Genomic DNA, 17,147 nt, shown 5'->3' on the forward strand with positions numbered 1-17,147 from the left:
GTTTCGATCGTCACTCCCGGTGTGATCACTGAGGGAGTGTTTCGATCGTCACTCCCGGTGTGATTACTGAGGGAGTGTTTCGATCGTCACTCCCGGTGTGATCACTGAGGGAGTGTTTCGATCGTCACTCCCGGTGTGATCACTGAGGGAGTGTTTCGATCCACACTCCCGGTGTGATCACTGATGGAGTGTTTCGATCCACACTCCCGGTGTGATTACTGATGGAGTGTTTCGATCGTCACTCCCGGTGTGATTACTGAGGGAGTGTTTCGATCGTCACTCCCGGTGTGATCACTGATGGAGTGTTTCGATCCACACTCCCGGTGTGATCACTGAGGGAGTGTTTCGATCGTCACTCCCGGTGTGATCACTGAGGGAGTGTTTCGATCCACACTCCCGGTGTGATTACTGAGGGAGTGTTTCGATCGTCACTCCCAGTGTGATCACTGAGGGAGTGTTTCGATCCACACTCCCGGTGTGATCACTGATGGAGTGTTTCGATCGTCACTCCCGGTGTGATTACTGAGGGAGTGTTTCGATCGTCACTCCCAGTGTGATTACTGATGGAGTGTTTCGATCGTCACTCCCAGTGTGATTACTGATGGAGTGTTTCGATCCACACTCCCGGTGTGATTACTGAGGGAGTGTTTCGATCGTCACTCCCGGTGTGATTACTGAGGGAGTGTTTCGATCCACACTCCCGGTGTGATCACTGAGGGAGTGTTTCGATCGTCACTCCCGGTGTGATTACTGAGGGAGTGTTTCGATCGTCACTCCCGGTGTGATTACTGATGGAGTGTTTCGATCGTCACTCCCGGTGTGATCACTGATGGAGTGTTTCGATCGTCACTCCCGGTGTGATTACTGAGGGAGTGTTTCGATCCACACTCCCGGTGTGATTACTGAGGGAGTGTTTCGATCGTCACTCCCGGTGTGATTACTGAGGGAGTGTTTCGATCCACACTCCCGGTGTGATCACTGAGGGAGTGTTTCGATCGTCACTCCCGGTGTGATCACTGAGGGAGTGTTTCGATCGTCACTCCCAGTGTGATCACTGAGGGAGTGTTTCGATCGTCACTCCCAGTGTGATTACTGAGGGAGTGTTTCGATCGTCACTCCTGGTGTGATTACTGATGGAGTGTTTCGATCGTCACTCCCGGTGTGATCACTGAGGGAGTGTTTCGATCCACACTCCCGGTGTGATTACTGAGGGAGTGTTTCGATCCACACTCCCGGTGTGATCACTGAGGGAGTGTTTCGATCGTCACTCCCGGTGTGATCACTGATGGAGTGTTTCGATCGTCACTCCCGGTGTGATTACTGATGGAGTGTTTCGATCCACACTCCTGGTGTGATTACTGATGGAGTGTTTCGATCCACACTCCCGGTGTGATTACTGAGGGAGTGTTTCGATCGTCACTCCCGGTGTGATCACTGAGGGAGTGTTTCGATCCACACTCCCGGTGTGATTACTGAGGGAGTGTTTCGATCCACACTCCCGGTGTGATTACTGAGGGAGTGTTTCGATCGTCACTCCCGGTGTGATCACTGATGGAGTGTTTCGATCGTCACTCCCGGTGTGATTACTGATGGAGTGTTTCGATCGTCACTCCCGGTGTGATCACTGATGGAGTGTTTCGATCGTCACTCCCGGTGTGATCACTGAGGGAGTGTTTCGATCGTCACTCCCGGTGTGATCACTGAGGGAGTGTTTCGATCGTCACTCCCGGTGTGATTACTGATGGAGTGTTTCGATCCACACTCCTGGTGTGATTACTGATGGAGTGTTTCGATCGTCACTCCCGGTGTGATTACTGATGGAGTGTTTCGATCCACACTCCTGGTGTGATTACTGATGGAGTGTTTCGATCGTCACTCCCGGTGTGATTACTGATGGAGTGTTTCGATCCACACTCCTGGTGTGATTACTGATGGAGTGTTTCGATCGTCACTCCCGGTGTGATTACTGAGGGAGTGTTTCGATCGTCACTCCCGGTGTGATTACTGATGGAGTGTTTCGATCGTCACTCCCGGTGTGATCACTGAGGGAGTGTTTCGATCCACACTCCCGGTGTGATTACTGAGGGAGTGTTTCGATCCACACTCCCGGTGTGATTACTGAGGGAGTGTTTCGATCATCACTCCCGGTGTGATCACTGAGGGAGTGTTTCGATCGTCACTCCCGGTGTGATCACTGATGGAGTGTTTCGATCGTCACTCCCGGTGTGATTACTGATGGAGTGTTTCGATCGTCACTCCCGGTGTGATCACTGATGGAGTGTTTCGATCGTCACTCCCGGTGTGATCACTGAGGGAGTGTTTCGATCCACACTCCTGGTGTGATTACTGAGGGAGTGTTTCGATCGTCACTCCCGGTGTGATTACTGATGGAGTGTTTCGATCGTCACTCCCAGTGTGATCACTGAGGGAGTGTTTCGATCGTCACTCCTGGTGTGATCACTGAGGGAGTGTTTCGATCGTCACTCCTGGTGTGATCACTGAGGGAGTGTTTCGATCGTCACTCCCGGTGTGATCACTGAGGGAGTGTTTCGATCGTCACTCCTGGTGTGATCACTGAGGGAGTGTTTCGATCGTCACTCCTGGTGTGATCACTGAGGGAGTGTTTCGATCCACACTCCCGGTGTGATCACTGAGGGAGTGTTTCGATCGTCACTCCTGGTGTGATCACTGATGGAGTGTTTCGATCCACACTCCCGGTGTGATCACTGAGGGAGTGTTTCGATCGTCACTCCCGGTGTGATTACTGATGGAGTGTTTCGATCCACACTCCCGGTGTGATCACTGAGGGAGTGTTTCGATCGTCACTCCCAGTGTGATTACTGATGGAGTGTTTCGATCCACACTCCCGGTGTGATTACTGATGGAGTGTTTCGATCGTCACTCCCGGTGTGATCACTGAGGGAGTGTTTCGATCCACACTCCCGGTGTGATCACTGAGGGAGTGTTTCGATCCACACTCCCGGTGTGATCACTGAGGGAGTGTTTCGATCGTCACTCCCGGTGTGATCACTGAGGGAGTGTTTCGATCCACACTCCCGGTGTGATCACTGAGGGAGTGTTTCGATCCACACTCCCGGTGTGATTACTGAGGGAGTGTTTCGATCGTCACTCCCGGTGTGATTACTGAGGGAGTGTTTCGATCGTCACTCCCGGTGTGATCACTGAGGGAGTGTTTCGATCCACACTCCCGGTGTGATCACTGAGGGAGTGTTTCGATCGTCACTCCCGGTGTGATTACTGAGGGAGTGTTTCGATCCACACTCCCGGTGTGATTACTGATGGAGTGTTTCGATCCACACTCTCGGTGTGATTACTGATGGAGTGTTTCGATCGTCACTCCCAGTGTGATTACTGAGGGAGTGTTTCGATCGTCACTCCCGGTGTGATTACTGAGGGAGTGTTTCGATCGTCACTCCCGGTGTGATTACTGATGGAGTGTTTCGATCCACACTCTCGGTGTGATTACTGATGGAGTGTTTCGATCGTCACTCCCAGTGTGATTACTGAGGGAGTGTTTCGATCATCACTCCCGGTGTGATTACTGAGGGAGTGTTTCGATCCACACTCCCGGTGTGATTACTGAGGGAGTGTTTCGATCATCACTCCCGGTGTGATTACTGAGGGAGTGTTTCGATCCACACTCCCGGTGTGATTACTGAGGGAGTGTTTCGATCATCACTCCTGGTGTGATTACTGATGGAGTGTTTCGATCGTCACTCCCGGTGTGATTACTGAGGGAGTGTTTCGATCCACACTCCCGGTGTGATTACTGAGGGAGTGTTTCGATCGTCACTCCCGGTGTGATTACTGAGGGAGTGTTTCGATCGTCACTCCCGGTGTGATCACTGATGGAGTGTTTCGATCGTCACTCCCGGTGTGATCACTGAGGGAGTGTTTCGATCGTCACTCCCGGTGTGATTACTGAGGGAGTGTTTCGATCCACACTCCCGGTGTGATTACTGAGGGAGTGTTTCGATCGTCACTCCCGGTGTGATTACTGAGGGAGTGTTTCGATCGTCACTCCCGGTGTGATCACTGATGGAGTGTTTCGATCGTCACTCCCGGTGTGATTACTGAGGGAGTGTTTCGATCATCACTCCTGGTGTGATTACTGATGGAGTGTTTCGATCGTCACTCCCGGTGTGATTACTGAGGGAGTGTTTCGATCCACACTCCCGGTGTGATTACTGAGGGAGTGTTTCGATCATCACTCCCGGTGTGATTACTGAGGGAGTGTTTCGATCCACACTCCCGGTGTGATTACTGAGGGAGTGTTTCGATCGTCACTCCCGGTGTGATTACTGAGGGAGTGTTTCGATCGTCACTCCCGGTGTGATTACTGAGGGAGTGTTTCGATCATCACTCCTGGTGTGATCACTGAGGGAGTGTTTCGATCATCACTCCCGGTGTGATTACTGAGGGAGTGTTTCGATCATCACTCCTGGTGTGATCACTGAGGGAGTGTTTCGATCCACACTCCCGGTGTGATTACTGATGGAGTGTTTCGATCGTCACTCCCGGTGTGATTACTGATGGAGTGTTTCGATCCACACTCCCGGTGTGATCACTGAGGGAGTGTTTCGATCGTCACTCCCGGTGTGATTACTGAGGGAGTGTTTCGATCCACACTCCCGGTGTGATTACTGAGGGAGTGTTTCGATCCACACTCCCGGTGTGATCACTGAGGGAGTGTTTCGATCCACACTCCCGGTGTGATTACTGAGGGAGTGTTTCGATCGTCACTCCCGGTGTGATTACTGAGGGAGTGTTTCGATCCACACTCCCGGTGTGATCACTGAGGGAGTGTTTCGATCCACACTCCCGGTGTGATCACTGAGGGAGTGTTTCGATCCACACTCCCGGTGTGATTACTGAGGGAGTGTTTCGATCCACACTCCCGGTGTGATTACTGAGGGAGTGTTTCGATCGTCACTCCCGGTGTGATCACTGAGGGAGTGTTTCGATCGTCACTCCCGGTGTGATTACTGAGGGAGTGTTTCGATCCACACTCTCGGTGTGATTACTGATGGAGTGTTTCGATCCACACTCTCGGTGTGATTACTGAGGGAGTGTTTCGATCGTCACTCCCGGTGTGATTACTGAGGGAGTGTTTCGATCCACACTCCCGGTGTGATTACTGAGGGAGTGTTTCGATCGTCACTCCCGGTGTGATTACTGAGGGAGTGTTTCGATCCACACTCCCGGTGTGATTACTGATGGAGTGTTTCGATCGTCACTCCCGGTGTGATCACTGATGGAGTGTTTCGATCCACACTCCCGGTGTGATTACTGATGGAGTGTTTCGATCGTCACTCCCGGTGTGATTACTGAGGGAGTGTTTCGATCCACACTCCCGGTGTGATTACTGAGGGAGTGTTTCGATCGTCACTCCCGGTGTGATTACTGAGGGAGTGTTTCGATCCACACTCCCGGTGTGATTACTGATGGAGTGTTTCGATCCACACTCCCGGTGTGATTACTGATGGAGTGTTTCGATCGTCACTCCTGGTGTGATTACTGATGGAGTGTTTCGATCGTCACTCCCGGTGTGATTACTGATGGAGTGTTTCGATCGTCACTCCCGGTGTGATTACTGATGGAGTGTTTCGATCCACACTCCCGGTGTGATCACTGAGGGAGTGTTTCGATCGTCACTCCCGGTGTGATTACTGAGGGAGTGTTTCGATCCACACTCCCGGTGTGATCACTGAGGGAGTGTTTCGATCGTCACTCCCGGTGTGATTACTGAGGGAGTGTTTCGATCCACACTCCCGGTGTGATTACTGAGGGAGTGTTTCGATCATCACTCCTGGTGTGATTACTGATGGAGTGTTTCGATCGTCACTCCCGGTGTGATTACTGATGGAGTGTTTCGATCCACACTCCCGGTGTGATTACTGATGGAGTGTTTCGATCGTCACTCCCGGTGTGATCACTGAGGGAGTGTTTCGATCGTCACTCCCAGTGTGATTACTGAGGGAGTGTTTCGATCCACACTCCCGGTGTGATTACTGAGGGAGTGTTTCGATCATCACTCCTGGTGTGATTACTGATGGAGTGTTTCGATCGTCACTCCCGGTGTGATTACTGAGGGAGTGTTTCGATCCACACTCCCGGTGTGATTACTGAGGGAGTGTTTCGATCGTCACTCCCGGTGTGATTACTGATGGAGTGTTTCGATCCACACTCCCGGTGTGATCACCGATGGAGTGTTTCGATCATCACTCCCGGTGTGATTACTGAGGGAGTGTTTCGATCATCACTCCTGGTGTGATCACTGAGGGAGTGTTTCGATCCACACTCCCGGTGTGATTACTGAGGGAGTGTTTCGATCCACACTCCCGGTGTGATTACTGAGGGAGTGTTTCGATCGTCACTCCTGGTGTGATCACTGAGGGAGTGTTTCGATCCACACTCCCGGTGTGATTACTGAGGGAGTGTTTCGATCATCACTCCTGGTGTGATCACTGAGGGAGTGTTTCGATCCACACTCCCGGTGTGATTACTGAGGGAGTGTTTCGATCGTCACTCCCGGTGTGATCACTGAGGGAGTGTTTCGATCGTCACTCCCGGTGTGATTACTGAGGGAGTGTTTCGATCCACACTCCCGGTGTGATCACCGATGGAGTGTTTCGATCCACACTCCTGGTGTGATTACTGATGGAGTGTTTCGATCGTCACTCCCGGTGTGATCACTGAGGGAGTGTTTCGATCCACACTCCCGGTGTGATTACTGAGGGAGTGTTTCGATCGTCACTCCCGGTGTGATTACTGAGGGAGTGTTTCGATCGTCACTCCCGGTGTGATTACTGAGGGAGTGTTTCGATCGTCACTCCCGGTGTGATTACTGAGGGAGTGTTTCGATCGTCACTCCCGGTGTGATTACTGAGGGAGTGTTTCGATCGTCACTCCCGGTGTGATTACTGAGGGAGTGTTTCGATCGTCACTCCCGGTGTGATTACTGAGGGAGTGTTTCGATCGTCACTCTCGGTGTGATTACTGAGGGAGTGTTTCGATCCACACTCCCGGTGTGATTACTGAGGGAGTGTTTCGATCGTCACTCTCGGTGTGATTACTGAGGGAGTGTTTCGATCCACACTCCCGGTGTGATTACTGAGGGAGTGTTTCGATCATCACTCCCGGTGTGATTACTGAGGGAGTGTTTCGATCCACACTCCCGGTGTGATCACTGAGGGAGTGTTTCGATCGTCACTCTCGGTGTGATCACTGAGGGAGTGTTTCGATCGTCACTCCCGGTGTGATTACTGAGGGAGTGTTTCGATCGTCACTCCCGGTGTGATCACTGATGGAGTGTTTCGATCCACACTCCCGGTGTGATCACTGATGGAGTGTTTCGATCCACACTCCTGGTGTGATTACTGAGGGAGTGTTTCGATCGTCACTCCCGGTGTGATCACTGATGGAGTGTTTCGATCCACACTCCTGGTGTGATTACTGAGGGAGTGTTTCGATCGTCACTCCCGGTGTGATCACTGATGGAGTGTTTCGATCCACACTCCCGGTGTGATCACTGATGGAGTGTTTCGATCGTCACTCCCGGTGTGATCACTGAGGGAGTGTTTCGATCGTCACTCCCGGTGTGATCACTGAGGGAGTGTTTCGATCCACACTCCCGGTGTGATCACTGATGGAGTGTTTCGATCGTCACTCCCGGTGTGATTACTGAGGGAGTGTTTCGATCGTCACTCCCGGTGTGATTACTGAGGGAGTGTTTCGATCGTCACTCCCGGTGTGATTACTGAGGGAGTGTTTCGATCGTCACTCCCGGTGTGATCACTGAGGGAGTGTTTCGATCGTCACTCCCGGTGTGATTACTGAGGGAGTGTTTCGATCCACACTCCCGGTGTGATTACTGAGGGAGTGTTTCGATCATCACTCCCGGTGTGATTACTGATGGAGTGTTTCGATCCACACTCCCGGTGTGATTACTGATGGAGTGTTTCGATCGTCACTCCCGGTGTGATTACTGAGGGAGTGTTTCGATCGTCACTCCCGGTGTGATCACTGAGGGAGTGTTTCGATCCACACTCCCGGTGTGATTACTGAGGGAGTGTTTCGATCGTCACTCCCGGTGTGATTACTGATGGAGTGTTTCGATCCACACTCCTGGTGTGATCACTGAGGGAGTGTTTCGATCGTCACTCCCGGTGTGATTACTGAGGGAGTGTTTCGATCGTCACTCCCGGTGTGATCACTGAGGGAGTGTTTCGATCGTCACTCCCGGTGTGATCACTGAGGGAGTGTTTCGATCGTCACTCCCGGTGTGATCACTGAGGGAGTGTTTCGATCCACACTCCCGGTGTGATTACTGAGGGAGTGTTTCGATCGTCACTCCCGGTGTGATCACTGAGGGAGTGTTTCGATCGTCACTCCCGGTGTGATCACTGAGGGAGTGTTTCGATCGTCACTCCCGGTGTGATCACTGAGGGAGTGTTTCGATCGTCACTCCCGGTGTGATCACTGAGGGAGTGTTTCGATCCACACTCCCGGTGTGATCACTGAGGGAGTGTTTCGATCGTCACTCCCGGTGTGATTACTGAGGGAGTGTTTCGATCGTCACTCCCGGTGTGATTACTGAGGGAGTGTTTCGATCCACACTCCCGGTGTGATTACTGATGGAGTGTTTCGATCGTCACTCCCGGTGTGATTACTGAGGGAGTGTTTCGATCGTCACTCCCGGTGTGATTACTGAGGGAGTGTTTCGATCCACACTCCCGGTGTGATTACTGAGGGAGTGTTTCGATCCACACTCCCGGTGTGATTACTGAGGGAGTGTTTCGATCCACACTCCCGGTGTGATCACTGAGGGAGTGTTTCGATCGTCACTCCCGGTGTGATTACTGAGGGAGTGTTTCGATCATCACTCCCGGTGTGATCACTGAGGGAGTGTTTCGATCGTCACTCCCGGTGTGATTACTGATGGAGTGTTTCGATCCACACTCCCGGTGTGATCACTGAGGGAGTGTTTCGATCGTCACTCCCGGTGTGATTACTGAGGGAGTGTTTCGATCGTCACTCCCGGTGTGATCACTGATGGAGTGTTTCGATCCACACTCCCGGTGTGATTACTGAGGGAGTGTTTCGATCGTCACTCCCGGTGTGATCACTGAGGGAGTGTTTCGATCCACACTCCCGGTGTGATTACTGAGGGAGTGTTTCGATCCACACTCCCGGTGTGATTACTGATGGAGTGTTTCGATCCACACTCCCGGTGTGATTACTGAGGGAGTGTTTCGATCCACACTCCCGGTGTGATCACTGAGGGAGTGTTTCGATCCACACTCCCGGTGTGATTACTGAGGGAGTGTTTCGATCGTCACTCCCGGTGTGATCACTGAGGGAGTGTTTCGATCGTCACTCCCGGTGTGATTACTGATGGAGTGTTTCGATCCACACTCCCGGTGTGATCACTGATGGAGTGTTTCGATCGTCACTCCCGGTGTGATCACTGAGGGAGTGTTTCGATCCACACTCCCGGTGTGATTACTGAGGGAGTGTTTCGATCGTCACTCCCGGTGTGATCACTGAGGGAGTGTTTCGATCCACACTCCCGGTGTGATTACTGATGGAGTGTTTCGATCGTCACTCCCGGTGTGATTACTGATGGAGTGTTTCGATCCACACTCCCGGTGTGATCACTGAGGGAGTGTTTCGATCCACACTCCCGGTGTGATCACCGATGGAGTGTTTCGATCATCACTCCCGGTGTGATCACTGATGGAGTGTTTCGATCGTCACTCCCAGTGTGATTACTGAGGGAGTGTTTCGATCGTCACTCCCGGTGTGATTACTGAGGGAGTGTTTCGATCGTCACTCCCGGTGTGATTACTGATGGAGTGTTTCGATCCACACTCCCGGTGTGATTACTGAGGGAGTGTTTCGATCGTCACTCCCGGTGTGATTACTGAGGGAGTGTTTCGATCCACACTCCCGGTGTGATTACTGATGGAGTGTTTCGATCGTCACTCCCGGTGTGATCACTGAGGGAGTGTTTCGATCGTCACTCCCGGTGTGATCACTGAGGGAGTGTTTCGATCGTCACTCCCGGTGTGATCACTGATGGAGTGTTTCGATCCACACTCCCGGTGTGATCACCGATGGAGTGTTTCGATCGTCACTCCCGGTGTGATTACTGATGGAGTGTTTCGATCCACACTCCCGGTGTGATTACTGAGGGAGTGTTTCGATCATCACTCCCGGTGTGATCACTGATGGAGTGTTTCGATCGTCACTCCTGGTGTGATCACTGAGGGAGTGTTTCGATCCACACTCCCGGTGTGATCACTGAGGGAGTGTTTCGATCCACACTCCCGGTGTGATTACTGAGGGAGTGTTTCGATCGTCACTCCCGGTGTGATTACTGATGGAGTGTTTCGATCGTCACTCCCGGTGTGATCACTGAGGGAGTGTTTCGATCCACACTCCCGGTGTGATCACTGAGGGAGTGTTTCGATCCACACTCCCGGTGTGATTACTGAGGGAGTGTTTCGATCGTCACTCCCGGTGTGATCACTGAGGGAGTGTTTCGATCCACACTCCCGGTGTGATCACTGAGGGAGTGTTTCGATCGTCACTCCCGGTGTGATCACTGAGGGAGTGTTTCGATCCACACTCCCGGTGTGATTACTGATGGAGTGTTTCGATCGTCACTCCCGGTGTGATTACTGAGGGAGTGTTTCGATCGTCACTCCCGGTGTGATCACTGAGGGAGTGTTTCGATCCACACTCCCGGTGTGATCACTGAGGGAGTGTTTCGATCGTCACTCCCGGTGTGATCACTGAGGGAGTGTTTCGATCGTCACTCCCGGTGTGATCACTGAGGGAGTGTTTCGATCGTCACTCCCGGTGTGATCACTGAGGGAGTGTTTCGATCCACACTCCCGGTGTGATTACTGATGGAGTGTTTCGATCGTCACTCCCGGTGTGATTACTGAGGGAGTGTTTCGATCGTCACTCCCGGTGTGATTACTGATGGAGTGTTTCGATCCACACTCCCGGTGTGATTACTGATGGAGTGTTTCGATCCACACTCCCGGTGTGATTACTGATGGAGTGTTTCGATCGTCACTCCCGGTGTGATTACTGAGGGAGTGTTTCGATCGTCACTCCCGGTGTGATTACTGAGGGAGTGTTTCGATCCACACTCCCGGTGTGATTACTGATGGAGTGTTTCGATCATCACTCCCGGTGTGATCACTGATGGAGTGTTTCGATCATCACTCCCGGTGTGATCACTGATGGAGTGTTTCGATCGTCACTCCCGGTGTGATTACTGATGGAGTGTTTCGATCCACACTCCCGGTGTGATTACTGAGGGAGTGTTTCGATCCACACTCCCGGTGTGATTACTGATGGAGTGTTTCGATCCACACTCCCGGTGTGATCACTGAGGGAGTGTTTCGATCGTCACTCCCGGTGTGATTACTGATGGAGTGTTTCGATCGTCACTCCCGGTGTGATTACTGATGGAGTGTTTCGATCCACACTCCCGGTGTGATCACTGAGGGAGTGTTTCGATCGTCACTCCCGGTGTGATTACTGATGGAGTGTTTCGATCGTCACTCCCGGTGTGATTACTGATGGAGTGTTTCGATCCACACTCCCGGTGTGATCACTGAGGGAGTGTTTCGATCGTCACTCCCGGTGTGATTACTGATGGAGTGTTTCGATCGTCACTCCCGGTGTGATTACTGATGGAGTGTTTCGATCCACACTCCCGGTGTGATTACTGATGGAGTGTTTCGATCGTCACTCCCGGTGTGATTACTGATGGAGTGTTTCGATCGTCACTCCTGGTGTGATTACTGAGGGAGTGTTTCGATCGTCACTCCCGGTGTGATTACTGATGGAGTGTTTCGATCGTCACTCCCGGTGTGATCACTGATGGAGTGTTTCGATCGTCACTCCCGGTGTGATTACTGATGGAGTGTTTCGATCGTCACTCCCGGTGTGATTACTGAGGGAGTGTTTCGATCCACACTCCCGGTGTGATTACTGATGGAGTGTTTCGATCGTCACTCCCGGTGTGATTACTGAGGGAGTGTTTCGATCCACACTCCCGGTGTGATCACTGAGGGAGTGTTTCGATCCACACTCCCGGTGTGATTACTGAGGGAGTGTTTCGATCGTCACTCCCGGTGTGATTACTGATGGAGTGTTTCGATCGTCACTCCCGGTGTGATTACTGAGGGAGTGTTTCGATCGTCACTCCTGGTGTGATCACTGAGGGAGTGTTTCGATCCACACTCCCGGTGTGATCACTGAGGGAGTGTTTCGATCCACACTCCTGGTGTGATCACTGAGGGAGTGTTTCGATCCACACTCCCGGTGTGATCACTGAGGGAGTGTTTCGATCGTCACTCCCGGTGTGATTACTGAGGGAGTGTTTCGATCCACACTCCCGGTGTGATCACTGAGGGAGTGTTTCGATCGTCACTCCCGGTGTGATCACTGAGGGAGTGTTTCGATCGTCACTCCCGGTGTGATCACTGAGGGAGTGTTTCGATCCACACTCCCGGTGTGATTACTGATGGAGTGTTTCGATCCACACTCCCGGTGTGATTACTGATGGAGTGTTTCGATCATCACTCCCGGTGTGATTACTGATGGAGTGTTTCGATCGTCACTCCCGGTGTGATTACTGAGGGAGTGTTTCGATCCACACTCCCGGTGTGATTACTGAGGGAGTGTTTCGATCCACACTCCCGGTGTGATTACTGATGGAGTGTTTCGATCCACACTCCCGGTGTGATTACTGAGGGAGTGTTTCGATCCACACTCCCGGTGTGATCACTGATGGAGTGTTTCGATCCACACTCCCGGTGTGATCACTGAGGGAGTGTTTCGATCGTCACTCCCGGTGTGATTACTGATGGAGTGTTTCGATCCACACTCCCGGTGTGATTACTGAGGGAGTGTTTCGATCATCACTCCCGGTGTGATCACTGAGGGAGTGTTTCGATCCACACTCCCGGTGTGATTACTGATGGAGTGTTTCGATCGTCACTCCCGGTGTGATCACTGAGGGAGTGTTTCGATCGTCACTCCCGGTGTGATCACTGAGGGAGTGTTTCGATCCACACTCCCGGTGTGATCACTGAGGGAGTGTTTCGATCGTCACTCCCGGTGTGATTACTGATGGAGTGTTTCGATCCACACTCCCGGTGTGATCACTGATGGAGTGTTTCGATCGTCACTCCCGGTGTGATCACTGAGGGAGTGTTTCGATCGTCACTCCCGGTGTGATCACTGAGGGAGTGTTTCGATCGTCACTCCCGGTGTGATTACTGAGGGAGTGTTTCGATCGTCACTCCCGGTGTGATTACTGATGGAGTGTTTCGATCGTCACTCCCGGTGTGATTACTGATGGAGTGTTTCGATCCACACTCCCGGTGTGATTACTGATGGAGTGTTTCGATCGTCACTCCCGGTGTGATTACTGAGGGAGTGTTTCGATCGTCACTCCCGGTGTGATTACTGATGGAGTGTTTCGATCCACACTCCCGGTGTGATTACTGATGGAGTGTTTCGATCGTCACTCCCGGTGTGATTACTGAGGGAGTGTTTCGATCGTCACTCTCGGTGTGATCACTGAGGGAGTGTTTCGATCGTCACTCCCGGTGTGATCACTGAGGGAGTGTTTCGATCGTCACTCCCGGTGTGATTACTGATGGAGTGTTTCGATCCACACTCCCGGTGTGATCACTGATGGAGTGTTTCGATCGTCACTCCCGGTGTGATTACTGATGGAGTGTTTCGATCGTCACTCCCGGTGTGATTACTGAGGGAGTGTTTCGATCGTCACTCCCGGTGTGATTACTGAGGGAGTGTTTCGATCGTCACTCCCGGTGTGATTACTGAGGGAGTGTTTCGATCGTCACTCCCGGTGTGATTACTGATGGAGTGTTTCGATCGTCACTCCCGGTGTGATTACTGATGGAGTGTTTCGATCCACACTCCCGGTGTGATTACTGATGGAGTGTTTCGATCGTCACTCCCGGTGTGATTACTGAGGGAGTGTTTCGATCGTCACTCCCGGTGTGATTACTGATGGAGTGTTTCGATCCACACTCCCGGTGTGATTACTGATGGAGTGTTTCGATCGTCACTCCCGGTGTGATTACTGAGGGAGTGTTTCGATCGTCACTCTCGGTGTGATCACTGAGGGAGTGTTTCGATCGTCACTCCCGGTGTGATCACTGAGGGAGTGTTTCGATCGTCACTCCCGGTGTGATTACTGATGGAGTGTTTCGATCCACACTCCCGGTGTGATCACTGATGGAGTGTTTCGATCGTCACTCCCGGTGTGATTACTGATGGAGTGTTTCGATCGTCACTCCCGGTGTGATTACTGATGGAGTGTTTCGATCGTCACTCCCGGTGTGATCACTGATGGAGTGTTTCGATCCACACTCCCGGTGTGATTACTGATGGAGTGTTTCGATCGTCACTCCCGGTGTGATCACTGATGGAGTGTTTCGATCCACACTCCCGGTGTGATTACTGATGGAGTGTTTCGATCGTCACTCCCGGTGTGATCACTGATGGAGTGTTTCGATCCACACTCCCGGTGTGATTACTGAGGGAGTGTTTCGATCGTCACTCCCGGTGTGATCACTGAGGGAGTGTTTCGATCGTCACTCCCGGTGTGATTACTGATGGAGTGTTTCGATCGTCACTCCCGGTGTGATTACTGATGGAGTGTTTCGATCCACACTCCCGGTGTGATCACTGATGGAGTGTTTCGATCGTCACTCCCGGTGTGATTACTGAGGGAGTGTTTCGATCGTCACTCCCGGTGTGATCACTGATGGAGTGTTTCGATCGTCACTCCCGGTGTGATTACTGAGGGAGTGTTTCGATCGTCACTCCCGGTGTGATCACTGAGGGAGTGTTTCGATCATCACTCCCGGTGTGATTACTGAGGGAGTGTTTCGATCCACACTCCCGGTGTGATTACTGAGGGAGTGTTTCGATCGTCACTCCCGGTGTGATCACTGATGGAGTGTTTCGATCGTCACTCCCGGTGTGATTACTGAGGGAGTGTTTCGATCGTCACTCCCGGTGTGATCACTGAGGGAGTGTTTCGATCCACACTCCCGGTGTGATTACTGATGGAGTGTTTCGATCGTCACTCCCGGTGTGATTACTGATGGAGTGTTTCGATCGTCACTCCCGGTGTGATCACTGATGGAGTGTTTCGATCGTCACTCCCGGTGTGATTACTGATGGAGTGTTTCGATCCACACTCCCGGTGTGATCACTGAGGGAGTGTTTCGATCCACACTCCCGGTGTGATTACTGAGGGAGTGTTTCGATCGTCACTCCCGGTGTGATTACTGAGGGAGTGTTTCGATCGTCACTCCCGGTGTGATTACTGAGGGAGTGTTTCGATCCACACTCCCGGTGTGATCACTGAGGGAGTGTTTCGATCGTCACTCCCGGTGTGATTACTGATGGAGTGTTTCGATCCACACTCCCGGTGTGATCACTGAGGGAGTGTTTCGATCGTCACTCCCGGTGTGATTACTGAGGGAGTGTTTCGATCGTCACTCCCGGTGTGATCACTGAGGGAGTGTTTCGATCCACACTCCCGGTGTGATTACTGAGGGAGTGTTTCGATCGTCACTCCCGGTGTGATTACTGAGGGAGTGTTTCGATCCACACTCCCGGTGTGATTACTGATGGAGTGTTTCGATCGTCACTCCCGGTGTGATTACTGAGGGAGTGTTTCGATCCACACGCCCGGTGTGATTACTGAGGGAGTGTTTCGATCGTCACTCCCGGTGTGATTACTGAGGGAGTGTTTCGATCCACACTCCCGGTGTGATTACTGATGGAGTGTTTCGATCGTCACTCCCGGTGTGATCACTGATGGAGTGTTTCGATCCACACTCCCGGTGTGATCACTGAGGGAGTGTTTCGATCGTCACTCCCGGTGTGATCATTGAGGGAGTGTTTCGATCCACACTCCCGGTGTGATCACTGATGGAGTGTTTCGATCGTCACTCCCGGTGTGATTACTGAGGGAGTGTTTCGATCGTCACTCCCGGTGTGATTACTGAGGGAGTGTTTCGATCGTCACTCCCGGTGTGATTACTGATGGAGTGTTTCGATCGTCACTCCCGGTGTGATTACTGATGGAGTGTTTCGATCGTCACTCCCGGTGTGATTACTGAGGGAGTGTTTCGATCGTCACTCCCGGTGTGATTACTGAGGGAGTGTTTCGATCGTCACTCCCGGTGTGATTACTGATGGAGTGTTTCGATCGTCACTCCCGGTGTGATTACTGAGGGAGTGTTTCGATCGTCACTCCCGGTGTGATTACTGAGGGAGTGTTTCGATCGTCACTCCCGGTGTGATTACTGATGGAGTGTTTCGATCGTCACTCCCGGTGTGATCACTGAGGGAGTGTTTCGATCGTCACTCCCGGTGTGATTACTGATGGAGTGTTTCGATCGTCACTCCCGGTGTGATCACTGAGGGAGTGTTTCGATCGTCACTCCCGGTGTGATTACTGATGGAGTGTTTCGATCGTCACTCCCGGTGTGATTACTGATGGAGTGTTTCGATCGTCACTCCCGGTGTGATTACTGATGGAGTGTTTCGATCGTCACTCCCGGTGTGATCACTGAGGGAGTGTTTCGATCGTCACTCCCGGTGTGATTACTGATGGAGTGTTTCGATCGTCACTCCCGGTGTGATTACTGATGGAGTGTTTCGATCGTCACTCCCGGTGTGATTACTGAGGGAGTGTTTCGATCCACACTCCCGGTGTGATTACTGAGGGAGTGTTTCGATCGTCACTCCCGGTGTGATTACTGAGGGAGTGTTTCGATCCACACTCCCGGTGTGATTACTGAGGGAGTGTTTCGATCCACACTCCCGGTGTGATTACTGAGGGAGTGTTTCGATCGTCACTCCCGGTGTGATCACTGAGGGAGTGTTTCGATCGTCACTCCCGGTGTGATCACTGATGGAGTGTTTCGATCCACACTCCCGGTGTGATCACTGAGGGAGTGTTTCGATCCACACTCCTGGTGTGATTACTGATGGAGTGTTTCGATCCACACTCCCGGTGTGATTACTGAGGGAGTGTTTCGATC

At 52.3% G+C, this 17,147-nt stretch overlaps 1 protein-coding gene across 6 annotated transcripts in view; it reads right to left on the reverse strand.

The window, feature by feature from the left end:
• The window catches only part of LOC137327055 (pleckstrin homology-like domain family B member 1), a 326,545-nt gene that overhangs the window by 164,770 nt on the left and 144,628 nt on the right, over positions 1-17,147 (reverse strand). The gene's annotated exons all lie outside the window — the stretch shown is intronic.

The sequence above is a fragment of the Heptranchias perlo genome, chromosome 11, assembly GCF_035084215.1.
Source record: "Heptranchias perlo isolate sHepPer1 chromosome 11, sHepPer1.hap1, whole genome shotgun sequence".
Taxonomy (NCBI): domain Eukaryota; kingdom Metazoa; phylum Chordata; class Chondrichthyes; order Hexanchiformes; family Hexanchidae; genus Heptranchias; species Heptranchias perlo.